Raw genomic sequence first — 13,626 nt, forward strand, 5'->3', positions numbered from 1 at the left:
TGGGGAATATATATCTAAGAAATCCAGATTCTCTATCCTCTGCTTGTCCATACTCCCTGACTGAACAGAATGACTCACTAGAAGCACAGTAGGATCCTTTTCAGAGCTCAGTATTAATTTAATGTATGAATGACTATACTGGGGCAGACCAATGATGCATTTACTCCAGTATCCTGTCTCCAATAATGAGCAGTGCCAGATGCTTCCAAGAGAATGAACAAAATGGGGCAATTTGGAATGATTTATTTAATTCCAACTTATGGGAGTTAGAAGTTTAGGGGCACCAAGAATATGACATTACAACCCTCACCATCTTGCTAACAGCCACTGATATACCACCCATTCTCCATGAACTTCTCATTCTTCTCATTGAACATAGTTATACTTTTGGCATTTACAATAGCCCATGGCAATGAGTTCCATACATTAACTGTATGTTGTGCGGAGAAGTACTTCCTTCTGTTTGTTTTAAACTTGCTGTCAATTAATTTCATCAGATGACCTCTAGTCTTGTGTTATGTGAATGGGTAAATAACATTTTCCAGTTCACTTTCTCCACACTATTCCTTATTGTATAGACTTCTCTCATAACCTGCCTTCATTATCTCTTTTCTAAGGACATAGAGCGGATCAAGCGTGACTACAGGGCTTTGGGAGTACAGGTGAGGGAGTTTGGGGCGCAGGTGGTATTCTCTTCGATCCTTCCTGTCAAAGGTAGGGGCCCAGGCAGAGAGAGGTGCATCCTGGAGGTGAATGCCTGGCTGCGAAGATGGTGTCGCCAGGAGGGCTTCGGCTTCCTTGACCACGGGGTGCTCTTCCAGGAAGGACTGCTTGGCAGAGATGGAGTTCACCTTCCCAGGAGCGGGAAGGCCTTGTTTGGACACAGACTGGCTAACCTTGTGAGGAGGACTTTAAACTAGGTTCGACAGGGACAGGTGAGCAAAGCCCACAGGTAAGTGCTGAATGTGCGGGACTGGGAGATGGGTTGGAAATGGGGGGGACTACGGCCTATAATGGCAAGGAGAAAGGAGGGTCAGGGCACAACAGGGAGGCAAGATCAAATCAGTATCTTAGATGCCTATATACAAATGCGAGAAGTATGGGTAATAAGCAGGAAGAACTGGAATTGCTAACAAATAAATACAACTATGATATCATTGGTATTACAGAAACCTGGTGGGATGGGACGCATGATTGGAATGTTGGTGTGGAAGGGTATGGCTTGCTCAGGAAGGACAGACAGGGAAAAAAGGGAGGAAGGGTTGCCTTGTATATTAAAAATGTACACACTTGGACTGAAGTGGAGATGAACGTAGGAGATAGCTGTGTAGAGAGTCTCTGGGTTAAGCTAAAAGGGGTAAAAAATGAGGGTGATGTCATGCTAGGAGTCTACTACAGGCCACCTAGCCAGGTGGAAGAGGTGGATGAGGCCTTTTTTAAACAATTAACAAAACTATCCAAAGCCCAAGATTTGGTGGTGATGGGGGACTTCAACTATCCAGACATATGTTGGGAAACTAACACAGCGGGGCACAGGCTATCCAATAAGTTTCTGGACTGCACTGGAGACAACTTTCTGTTTCAGAAGGTTGAAAAAGCTACCAGAGGAGAAGCTGTTCTGGATTTGATTTTAACAAATAGGGAGGAACTAGTTGAGAACTTGAAAGTGGAAGACAGTATGGGGGACAGTGATCATGAAATAATAGAGTTCATGATCTTAAGGAAAGGTAGAAGGGAGACCAGCACAACTGAGGTAATGGATTTCAGGAAGGCAGATTTTGATAAGCTCAGAGAACTTGTAGGTAAGGTCCTATGGGAAGCAAGACTGAAGGGAAAAACAACTGAGGAGAGTTGGAAGTATTTCAAAGGGACGTTGTTAAGGGCCCAAAAGCAAACAATTCCGCTGTGTAGGAAAGATAGAAAATATGGCAAAAGACCAACTTGGCTTAACAAGGAGATCTTGCATGATCTCAAAATAAAAAAGGAGTCTCATAAAAAATGGAAACTAGGACAAATAACAAAGGATGAATATAGGCAAGCAACACGGAAATGCAGGGGCAAGATTAGAAAGGCAAAGGCACAAAATGAGATCAAACTAGCTACAGGCATAAAGGGAAACAAGAAGACCTTTTATAAATACATTAAAAGCAAGAGGAAGACCAAGGACAGAGTAGGCTCACTGCTTAGTGAGGAGGGAGAAGCAGTAACAGGAAACTTGGAAATGGCGGAGATGCTCAATGACTTCTTTGTTTCGGTCTTCACCGAGAAGTCTGGAGGTGTACCTAACGTAGTGAATACAAGCAGAGAGAGGGTAAGTTTAGAAGATGGGATACACAAATAACAAGTTAAAAATCACTTAGGAAAGTTAGATGTCAGCAAGTCACCAGGTCCTGATGAAATGCATCCCAGGATACTCAGGAGCTGACAGAGGAGGTATCTGAGCCTTTAGCTATAATCTTTCAAAAATCATGGAAGACAGGAGAGATTCCAGAAGACTGGAAAAGGACAAATATTGTGCCCATCTATAAAAAGGGGAATAAGAATAACCCAGGAAACTACAGACCGGTCAGTTTAACGTCTGTCCCAGGGAAGATAATGGAGCAGGTAATTAAGGAAATCATATGCAAACTTGGAAGGTAATAAAGTGATAGGGAATAGCCAGCATGGGTTTGTGAAGAACAAGTCATGCCAAATTAATCTGATAGCTTTCTTTGATAGGATAATGAGCCTTGTGGATAAGGGAGAAGCGGTGGATGTCATATACCTAGACTTTAGTAAGGCATTTGATATGGTCTCGCATGATATTCTTATTGATAAACTAGGCAAATATAACTTAGATAGGGCCACGATAAGGTAGGTGCATAATTGGCTGGATAACCGTAGTCAGAGAGTTGTTGTTAACGGTGCTAAATCCTGCTGGAAAGGGATAACAAGTGGAGTTCCGCAAGGGTCTGTTTTGGGACCCATACTGTTCAATATCTTCATCAATGATATAGATATTGGGATAGAGAGTACGCTTATTAAGTTTGCAGATGATACCAAACTGGGTGGGGTTGCGACTTCTTTGGAGGATAGGGACATAATTCAAAATGACCTTAGCAAGTTAGAGAAATGGTCAAAGGTAAACAGGATGAAGTTTAATAAAGAGAAATGCAAAGTGCTCCACTTAGGAAGGAACAATCAGTTCCATACATACAAGATGGGAAGCGACTGTCTAGGAAGGAGCATGGCGGAAAGGGATCTAGGGGTCATAGTGGACCACAAGTTGAATATGAGTCAACAGTGTGATGCTGTTGCAAAAAAAGCAAATATGATTCTAGGTTGTATCAACAGGTGTGTTGTAAGCAAAACTTGTGAAGTCATTCTGCCGCTCTACTCTGCGCTAGTTAGGCCTCAGCTGGAGTACTGTGTCCAGTTCTGGGCGCCACATTTCAAGAAAGATGTGGAGAAATTGGAAAGGGTACAGAGAAGAGCGACAAGAATGATTAAAGGTTTAGAGAACATGACCTATGAAGCCAGGCTTCATGAACTGGGCTTGTTTAGTTTGGAAAAAAGAAGATTAAGGGGGGACATGATAGCCGTTTTCAAATATCTAAAAGGGTGTCACAAGGAGGAAGGAGAAAATTTGTTCCTCTTGGTTTCTGAGGACAGGACAAGGAGTAATGGGCTTAAAGTACAGCAAGGGAGGTTTAGATTGGACATTAGGAAAAAATTCCTAACTGTCAGGGTGGTCAAATATTGGAATAAATTGCCAAGGGAGGTGGTGGAATCTCCCTCTCTGGAGATATTTAAGAACAGGTTGGATAGACATCTGTCAGGGATGGTGTAGACGGAGCTTGGTCCTGCCTTGAGGGTGGGGGGCTGGACTCGATGACCTCTCGAGGTCCCTTTCAGTCCTATAATTCTATGTCTTCACTACAGGCTGGATCAAAGCCCATCAATCGAGCTAGCAGGTATCACATTATTGCATCTATTATAGATGCAATAAAATTTGACCATTGAGCACACTCCTGTGGACTCCTGTACTCTACCAGAATGAGAAGATTAAGTAGTATCAATGGAAGAGCATCAACTTTGATTTACTGCTTTGAAAATACCATGGTAAGCAGACCTAAGTATGTTGACTTTAGCTACAATATTCACATAGCTGAAGTCATGTAACTTTGGTTTACAGTCCACAGTAGCATAGACAAGGCCTTAGATGAACTGTCCCAGTATTTTCAAATGGAAACTGTTCCTTACACTAACCATTTTCATTGTTCTTCTCTATACCATTTCCAAATCCAAAAGAGATTTTGAGCATAGTATTTCAATAAAGACCGATTATTCTACCAGTAGGATCTTCATCACAAAGATTAGATGCATCTGCACTGCAAAGAACTCCCTGCTGTTTCTAATATATTGACCAGGAAACAGCCTCTGTATCCTGGTCAACATAAGCTACTTCTTGGTTACTGTAAACTCCTCAGTGTTGTGTCTTATGGATATTTATACTTCTCCATGTGTTCCCAGCTCCAGGGATACAACATGAGCTCACTTCATCTCAGATAGCTTTTGTTCAGCAGAGAGCAAAAAAGAACATTTAAAGATTCACTGAAAAGTCTGAACATTCTATAATTATGGCAGAAAAAGTTATTAAATACCACAACTATATCTTCACTATATTCAAACTATAGCAGCACTTGGGACAAAATCCTGAGCAATGCTGAGACTCTATAACTGCTGTTCAGATGCTCAACATTTCAGAGAATTTGACCCATGGTATTTTGGGAAGCTATCAGAGAACTTGAAAGTAATTTTATCAGCGTAATTAGAGTAACTACTATTCATAACTTGATTTTCTTAATTCTGTAGACTCTGTAGATAGTGCCTATTAATATGCCATAGTTAATCTGAATAGAAAACAAGGATGGAGAGCTCAACATTGAACTATATGGATGACACTTAGGGATGTCTACACTATGAGACAAAGTTGAATTAAGATACGCAAGTTTAGCTACATTAATTGCGTGGCTGAAATCAAACTCTGCTATTGGTGCTGTCTACACTGCAGGAAGTCGACCTTCCTTACTGCTCGTGAAAGCAGGGTTACCGGCATCAACCGGACTGCCCCTCTCACTTCAAATTAACTGTCTTAACTAGACCGCTAATTCAAACCTTGGAAGATTGACAAAAGGCAGCTTCAATCTTCCTCTGTAGTATAGATGTACCTTCACAGTATAATTGCAAAACACTGGATAGGTTAATGAGTAACTACTGACATGTCAAAATAACATACTGTCCAGTTGTCTATATTTAGCCCCTTCAATATTCTGCTTTGTATGAAAAAGACAAGTGGAGAAAAATGATGGACAATGTGATTAAGAACATGATGAAAAGATAGAAAGATGGTATAATAATAATAATGAGATATAGGTCTTGATTTTCCTTTCTCTATTTAAAGTGTTTTCTAAATGCATTCACCGTAGATACACATACATTTTCCACTAACACAAAAGGCAAACATGCCACAATATTCACATACAGATGTTTCAGCATAGCACAGTGATTAACAATATACCTCCTCTTCTCATTCTCTCTCGTAATCCCAGTATTATTTAACACACAACTGTCAACTGTGGACAATCCTCCAAGTTAGGGTTCTAATAACCCTATGTGATTAGGTCCCACAGTACATTGTACCCTGCTATTCTGAAGGAAACAGGGAGGATAAATAAATAAAACAAATTATATTCTCTTTTACAGAAAACTATTCTAAATCCCTGCTGTGTTTATAATTTGCCCAGAAGTAATAATTTTCAACAACAAGCTACCTACTATGGCACATAAGGAAATACTGTTCACTAGTAATGTCTAAATCTAGATGGCTTCTATTCCATTTACTGGAAGGGCTCATAAAAAAGCTATAAAGAAAAGTTGAGAAATAGGCATGCTTTGTGACCTCAGAACAGCTGATTGTGGCTAATTTTGTTCATTCTTCTCTTTCTCAGCTGGTTCTTCTTATACATAATGTTATTGTGAACTCATTTGAAATGCCCAAGATCTATACAGCTTCCCCCCAAATATCTTTATTTTTGCCCCACTCCTAAATCCAGGGAGAAAACCCTATGCTATGTCACTATTCAAGAACCCAAAAATGTTGCAGGGTGTGATAGGCCATCTGCTTCACACTGGCCCATTAGGGGTTAAAGCACCCTTGTGAGGCTGTGCAGGAATCAGGCAATTAGGAGAGGGTTCTTGGGGGCAGCCAATCAGGACCAGGTTGTACCATATAAGCGGGACTGCTAAGCAGAACAACAGGAGTCACGCTGAAGATTAAGGAGCAAGGGAATGGCTGCCTTGCAGAAGGCAGGAAGGTACACCTGCCACAGAGCAGTGCTGGGCAGGATCAAGGGAGTGGAAGTGAACTCCCATCTTACTGCTGACAGACTGAGGACTTGAGATAAGGACGGAGAAGATGCTAGGGCTGCAGGGAAGTGGCTGAAGGCAACAGACAGTGTGATGGGAAGGTACACAGCACCTGGCTGCCTGTTATAGTGTCTCTGGCCTCGGACCTTAGGCCAGGATACAGAGTAGCAGGAGGACCTTGGTGCCCCCTTCCCTTTGCTGCCACTCTACTCAGGAGGAAGTGGCTGGACAGTGGATTGCCAGTCCCCTGTGTGAGAGGGAGAAGTGAGTGAGACACAGCTGGAGGGCTGTGTCTGGAAGAGGACACCGTGGTTCTGGGATCGACGCGGGTCCTGGAGCATAAGTGATAGCAGCAAGATGTCACCAAATGAAGGCATACTGGCAAACGGAGCTAATTCCCAGGACATCCAGCAGGTGGCACCACAGCAATGAGTCACACCCTGTTACATAGGGCCAATAATAGAAATCGCCTTCTGCTTGCCTTATGCATGCAAATAGTCCCACAGACATCAAGCCACACTGAATACTTAAATAAGAATGGTATGCTGAATTTGGGGCTTAACTGAAGCAGAGATTAACTCATCAGAGCCTTCTCATCCCAGACAATCTTATTTATTGCCTGAGCTATCGCTGGGGGGCCCTTCTTTTTATTTCATAGACAATGTCCTCTGCTCTGAATACCACAAGTAAACTGTTTGAAATGCTATTGTCAGTTTCCTCTCTTCTCACACACAAATGTTTGTGATATGTGTCCCTTTCACTATGTCAAGACTGTTTTCTTTAAAAAATATGGCACCACAAAAAAATCACTCAGCCCCTGTTCCTTGAGAACAAATCTATTCCCAGCATTTGCCAGAGGTTTTCTATTTTGTAATTGACTGTCAGTCATTTTAAAAATTGTCATGCAGCCATTTTCTGTTTGGAATGCAAAATTTCAATTTTTTCATATTTTTCTTTGCTTGCCCGGATGTTTTGTGAGTGTACCAATACTCAACCAAATTATGTTTTTCATCTCACTCTCAAGTGCTTATTTTATGAATAGATACAATGAGATATAGTATTCTAGTCAGATGAGCGGCACTCTATATTATTTTTACTCGAGACTTCACATTTCTTTGTTTAACTTCTATGGTGAGTGTTCACTAGATGTTCACTGATGTTTTATGGAGTCTTACAAGTTCATTTTCTTAGCATGTGAGCAGCACACAATCTTTGAAGGCGTGTTATATTGCTGTTAGTTTTGTGATGAACGCTCTTCTGGTGGAACTGTTACAAACAGCAAGAGGGTTTTCTATATCCCTTCATCTCTCTGATTGGACTCAGTGCATGGGACAGAGTCACTTCCAAAGAGGTTGGCAATGGCATTTGGGCTGAAATTCCTATTAAAGGGAAATGCCTGTATGCTTTTTTTATGACCTCCTCTGATTAGGGTGTATATAGGTTCATTTACAAAATACCCAGACTATGTATCCCTGGTTTTTGCTTCTGTACAAAATTACCCTGCAAGGCCCTGGTACTGTATCTGCAAGTGCTCAGCAGTTGGATGACATTACGATTTTTTGTTTTGTTTTTTATCTGTTTTCTTGCTTTTTCACCTCATGCATTAACATCACCACTCTTGACTCTGTTTGCTCACTACAAAGATATTTTTGTACTAATTTCTCAAATCTGAGATAAACTTGGTTTATATACAATGAAGTGAAACGCTATATGGGCTAGAAAGGGGTTTACAATTAATTATGGCACAGGTGCATATATGTACCTCCCTAATTGCTTCTCAGTCACAGAGGATGGGAGGCATTAGGAATAACTGAAGGGGAAAGCCAGAAAATCCAGAAAATCTAGCTTCTGGAAAGGGCTGAAGCACAGGAGGCTGCTGATGGCCTCACAAGCATGGTGGAACCAGGTGCTTTACACAGAGCGGTGGAAGGCCAGTGGAACCCCAGACATGGGTTATGTACCAAAGGAGATGTTGATTCTGGAAATCTGTTAGCCTGGAAGGGATTTGGACTAGCTGCATCTCAGCTGGAGTGCAGAAGGATTTGCAAACACAGAAACAAGACAGCCTGCAGGAAAATCTGTGCAGCATCAATCACATGCTAACACAAGGGGGTAGCCTGGTTGTGGCTATGTGCCATAACAATACAGTTTTCTGAAGTTTCTACTACAATTATGTAGAATTCCTCCCTCTCCAACCACACTCTTACTGGTCAAGGAAATAAACCATGGTGGATGATAAAGACACTGTCAGGTGCTGCTTATCCCAGCCAAAACACTCTCTTGAGTACCAAAGGATCAAGAAAGATGGTGCTAATCTTTGTTGTTTCAACTTTCTTTTTCCACTTGATGTCTCACTCTATGGATCGGTGTCTTACAGTTAATCTACTACATTTGATGACATGTTCGGAAAAACACTTTGAAAAATAGCCAGCTTGTATTGATAAAACTTATCAAAAATTGAAAATTTTGTTAAATGTATATTTAGCCAACAACAAATCTGCCTCTCAGCAAACACTGGAAACAAATTGGATACAGATGGCTATACATAGTTGGTGGGTGACTTAAATTTAGCTTTGTCTATGACATTCCTAGACAAAACAGAGATGCATCTTTGCATGCAAAGTTGTTCTTGAGCTTAGTTTGTCTCTAAAGTACAATCTCTTCTTAACAGGATTTAATGTGCAATCATTAGAGTTTTCATTTGTTGTGTACTTTCTTCAGCCATGTATACACTTTATCCAGCTTTGGGGTTTGTTTGTGTTTTTCTGTCTACCTCTCTTCCCTTTTCCCCTCCCAATTAATTAAAAATAAATCCTGCCTTAGCTGGTACAACAAGGATGAAGAAAAACTCTGCCCTGTTCATGGTCTGTTATTAGGATCATGCTAGCCACAGCAGTATTCCTGTAGGAGATTCTTTAGGCTGCTCCAGTGAGCAGAAGCACTGAGCACCCACAGTTATTACTTGCTGTTAAACAACAACTAATCAGAAGAGTTGGGCTGGATATTCTTCTCCACAAACTACAAACCACAGTCTTAGAATTCGTCTACACTGCAGGGTTTTTGCCCAAGAAGCTTTTTGCGGAAGAGATCTTCTGCAAAAACTTCTTGCGCAAAAGCACATCCTCACCTCAAAAGCACATCACAAAAGTGATATGCTTTTGTGCAAGAGAGCATCCATACAGCATGGACACTCTTGCGCAAGAAAGTTCTGATTGCCATTCACAGAATGTCCATCAGAGCACCTGTGCTTTTTGTGATAGGCTCTTTTTGTGCAAGAAACCCCTGTTGAGTGTCCACACCCACCTTTTTGCATAAGAACTCTTGCAAAAAAAGGAGTTATGCCTCGTAGAAAGAGGTATACCTACACCGTAAAAAGCCCTCTGTTCTGTTGATTGACTGTAGCTTTTCTAGCGCACAAACGTGCTTGAGGTGTGGACGCTCCGCAGGTTTTTTAGCAAAAACCTTGTAGTGTAGACATAGCCTTAGGGATTCATGTGATGTTCACCCAGGACATTCTTGAAACATCAGCCCCAGAGCTATGAATGTTCTAAAGAGACCAGCAGAATGCTGCTGCTTGTGCAGGACGTAATACATCTCTCACTAGTTTGAGCTCTGGGGCACCAGTATTTTATACTCTGCACCCTTTTCTTACGTAAACTGTAGAAGATTACATCTGAAGAAATGAAGTGCAGATTGCAACAGATCAGCTGTGGCTTCTATTATTAAACTCTCCCTAATCTTTGCCATCAGATGCTAGCCACGTGTGCAAGATAAGGTGCAGGGAGAAGTTTCCAACATCATCTTCTCCAGCCCATGCCTCTAAGACAGCAGGGTAACAGCCCTTACTATAAATTGCCCTCAGTACTTACTTCAGGAATGATTTCATCTATGATTTCATCAAATGTTTTCTGGAAAGAAGTCAAAGGTCTGTTGTGGATGAATCAAATGTTTCATCTGCTCTGCGGTGGCAAGTGTTCAACACATGGTGCTCAAAATAGAATTTTTTCTCCTTTAATGGAATACAATAAAAAGCTCACGTTTTAATCAAAATGTTTATTTGATGCAGTGCTCCATCTTTAAGTATGAATGTGCTGCAATCTTCCTGGATCCCTTTCTGAGCCAACAATGCAGCAGCACAGGGATTTGCATTCAAAAATAGTTTCTGCTGAATCTCTATTATCCAGTTTCTGACACAGAGATAAATCCTTTGACCCAGGTTATGGTCAAAAGACCATGGCCCCCACAACAATTGGTCTGTAGCTTTGTAACTGTGGATCCTCTCACCAAACCCCATTAAGTAGAGCTGCATGTTTGCTAGTACATCCCTGAAGTGATTTACTGTGGGAGCTATGCTACTCCTTTATTACCTTGCCCTAGGCTAATGGGGAAACCACAAATACGTTCCTGTGTAAATAGGCCACTTACACCAGGTTTACACTACATAAGAAAGTCGACCTACTATACCCAACTCCAGCTATGATAATAGCATAGCTGGAGCTGTCATACCTTAAGTTGAATTTTAGTGGCATCACCTCTGCAAGAATTCAATAGGAGAAACTCCTTGTAAGGGTCAACAGGGATGCCATCAGCAATTTATTTAGCAGGTCCTACTAGAACCTGGGAAGATCAATCTTCAGAGCATCAATCTCAGGGTAAATGCAGACCTGGCCTCAAACTGAGCAAAAAGACCAGCATTTGACCCATATTTCAAAGATTCCGAGGTTACAAAGGACCGTTGTCTGGCCTTCTTGCTCAGACAGATAGAGCATATCTTTTAGAAAAGCATCCAATTAGTTTAAAAATTGTCAGTGATGGAGAACCCACTATGACCCTTAGTCAAAGAAGTCCCAATATCCAGCTCCAGATAAAAGTCAAGTTTTATTTCTGTCACTCTTCAATTTGCAACACAAGTCAACCAGCCATTTCTGTTGCTACATAACCATTCTCATCCTGGCTGGTTAAATGAAGCAAGTGCAGAATGTGGTGACATAGCTCAAAAAAATTGTAAATTGTAGATTTAAAGCTCAGGTTCACACTCCTTACACTGAAAGCATACTCTAGCGAATTCCCTAGCATACCAGTTGGTAATTCTACACTATGATGTATTCAATGCTGCAGCTTGTTAAGAAACATCAAATTGCAAAGTCACACAAAGGCAAAGGCAGAAGATAAGTTTCAAGTTAAGGGTACGTCTAGACTACATGCCTCTGTCGCCAGAGGCATGTAGATTAGGCTACCCGACAGAGTAAAATGAAGCGGCGATTTAAATAATCGCCGCTTCATTTAAATTTACATGGCTGCCGCTTTGAGCCGACAAGCAGCTGATCAGCTGTTTGTCGGCTCAGCGCGATAGTCTGGACGCTCCCCTGCCGACATCAAAGGGAGCTGTCGACAACCCAGGTATGCCTCAGGAGGCATACCTGGGTTGTCGACAGCTCCCTTTGATGTCGGCAGGGGAGCGTCCAGACTATCGCGCTGAGCCGACAAACAGCTGATCAGCTGCTTGTCGGCTCAAAGCGGCAGCCATGTAAATTTAAATGAAGCGGCGATTATTTAAATCGCCGCTTCATTTTACTCTGTCGGGTAGCCTAATCTACATGCCTCTGGCGACAGAGGCATGTAGTCTAGACGTACCCTAAGTGTGATTAGGCTAGTCCTTAGGGAACTGTTTTGTCATATTAAACATACCAACTAGAAAGGGACTGAGTAGCCTCACTGGAAGTTCTATCTCCTGATATTTTTGCATTCAATAAAATTTACTTGGCAGCACCAGACAACATTCACCTAAAATAATAGGTACTGATAACTGAGGGTACACTACAGAGGAAGATTGAAGCTGCCACTGTCGATCTTCCAGAGTTCAAATTAGGGGGTTAGTTAAGACGGCTAATTCAAAGTGATGGGGCACTCCAGTTGATGTCAGTAACCATTCTTTCACGAGAAGTAAGGGAGGTCGAAGAAAGAGTGTTCTCCCTTTGACTTCCTGCAGTAATAGACAGTGCCAAAAGCTGAATTAAGCTACTTCTACTTCAGCTATGCAATTAACATAGTTGAAATTGTATATCTTAATTCGACTTTGTCCTGTAGTGTAGACATACCCTGACTGCTTTGAATTTCAAGAGGTATAATGGCTTGAAGGTGACTGAATTAAGTCTTTGACATAATATTCCCTTTGTCCACTTAAACCCATGGAAAGTCTAATAGTTCAATTTTATAGTTCAGTAGTTTTAAATTAAAAAATCCTTTAGCCTTTTGTGCAACAACATTAACATAAAATCCTGGCAACACTGAGAAATTAGCATCCACAGTAATCTGCAGCTTAAAGCTGCTTCTTAAAATGCCTCAGCACAACATTACTGTTTTCTCCATTTATTATGTTTTCCAGATTCATCACATAAAAAACCAGAGCAATGATGCTATCAATGTGCTTAGTTAGAAATGCTGTTTTCAAATTCAGTCTTAAAGTTTGCATTTCTTCTTTGTAAAATGGGATACCAGAAGCCTTTGTACCACTCAAACACAGCAACATGACAAATACATCAAATTTTAAAACATACATTTCCATTCTGCTCATGTACTTGTGAAAAAACAAAATCACTGAATATTGGCTGTTTTTATATAGTTTCATAGACAGAATATTTAAAACATTTTGTGCACAATTGGCAGATTTGCTTGGCAGTTTTATGCCAAGCTAACTAACATTTTGTTGTTTTACAGGACTGGAAAGGACTCCTGGGTGATCGAGTCCAGTCCCTGCAGTTCTTTCCTAAACCAGTTAACTTTCTTGCCCTGACTACTTATACTAGAAGACTGAAACACTTCTGGGGTACTTCTGATGCTCTTGGCACTGAACCTCTAAAAACAAACAGTGCTCCAAACTTTTCCTCTCCCACCTCAAATCCTCCTCCAGCTGCCGACCAGGCTGCTGCTAAGGCAGTGGTTCTTAAACACACACACACACACACACACACACACACACACACACACACACACCCCGTTATGGGGAAGAGCATGGTGGCACACACACACACACACACACACACACACACACACACACACACACACACACACACACACACACACACCCCGTTATGGGGAAGAGCATGGTGGACAAATGGCATAGCTTCCTACACCAGCTCCCAGAATCCCTTGCACTTCCCCTCCTCAGCCTGAACATACTATAGGAGAAAAATAACCCTGAGATGGCCCCAGTAGCCC

The 13,626-nt window shown here is 41.5% G+C and overlaps 1 long non-coding RNA gene across 1 annotated transcript; it reads left to right on the forward strand.

The window, feature by feature from the left end:
- Positions 1-340: 340 nt before the first annotated feature.
- LOC142829210 (uncharacterized) lies at positions 341-13,353 on the forward strand. Its single transcript, XR_012903628.1, has 3 exons — positions 341-935; positions 3,922-4,101; positions 13,126-13,353. It is a non-coding gene; the product is annotated as an uncharacterized LOC142829210 (long non-coding RNA).
- The last annotated feature ends 273 nt before the right edge of the window (positions 13,354-13,626 follow it).

The sequence above is a fragment of the Pelodiscus sinensis genome, chromosome 1, assembly GCF_049634645.1.
Source record: "Pelodiscus sinensis isolate JC-2024 chromosome 1, ASM4963464v1, whole genome shotgun sequence".
NCBI lineage: Eukaryota > Metazoa > Chordata > Testudines > Trionychidae > Pelodiscus > Pelodiscus sinensis.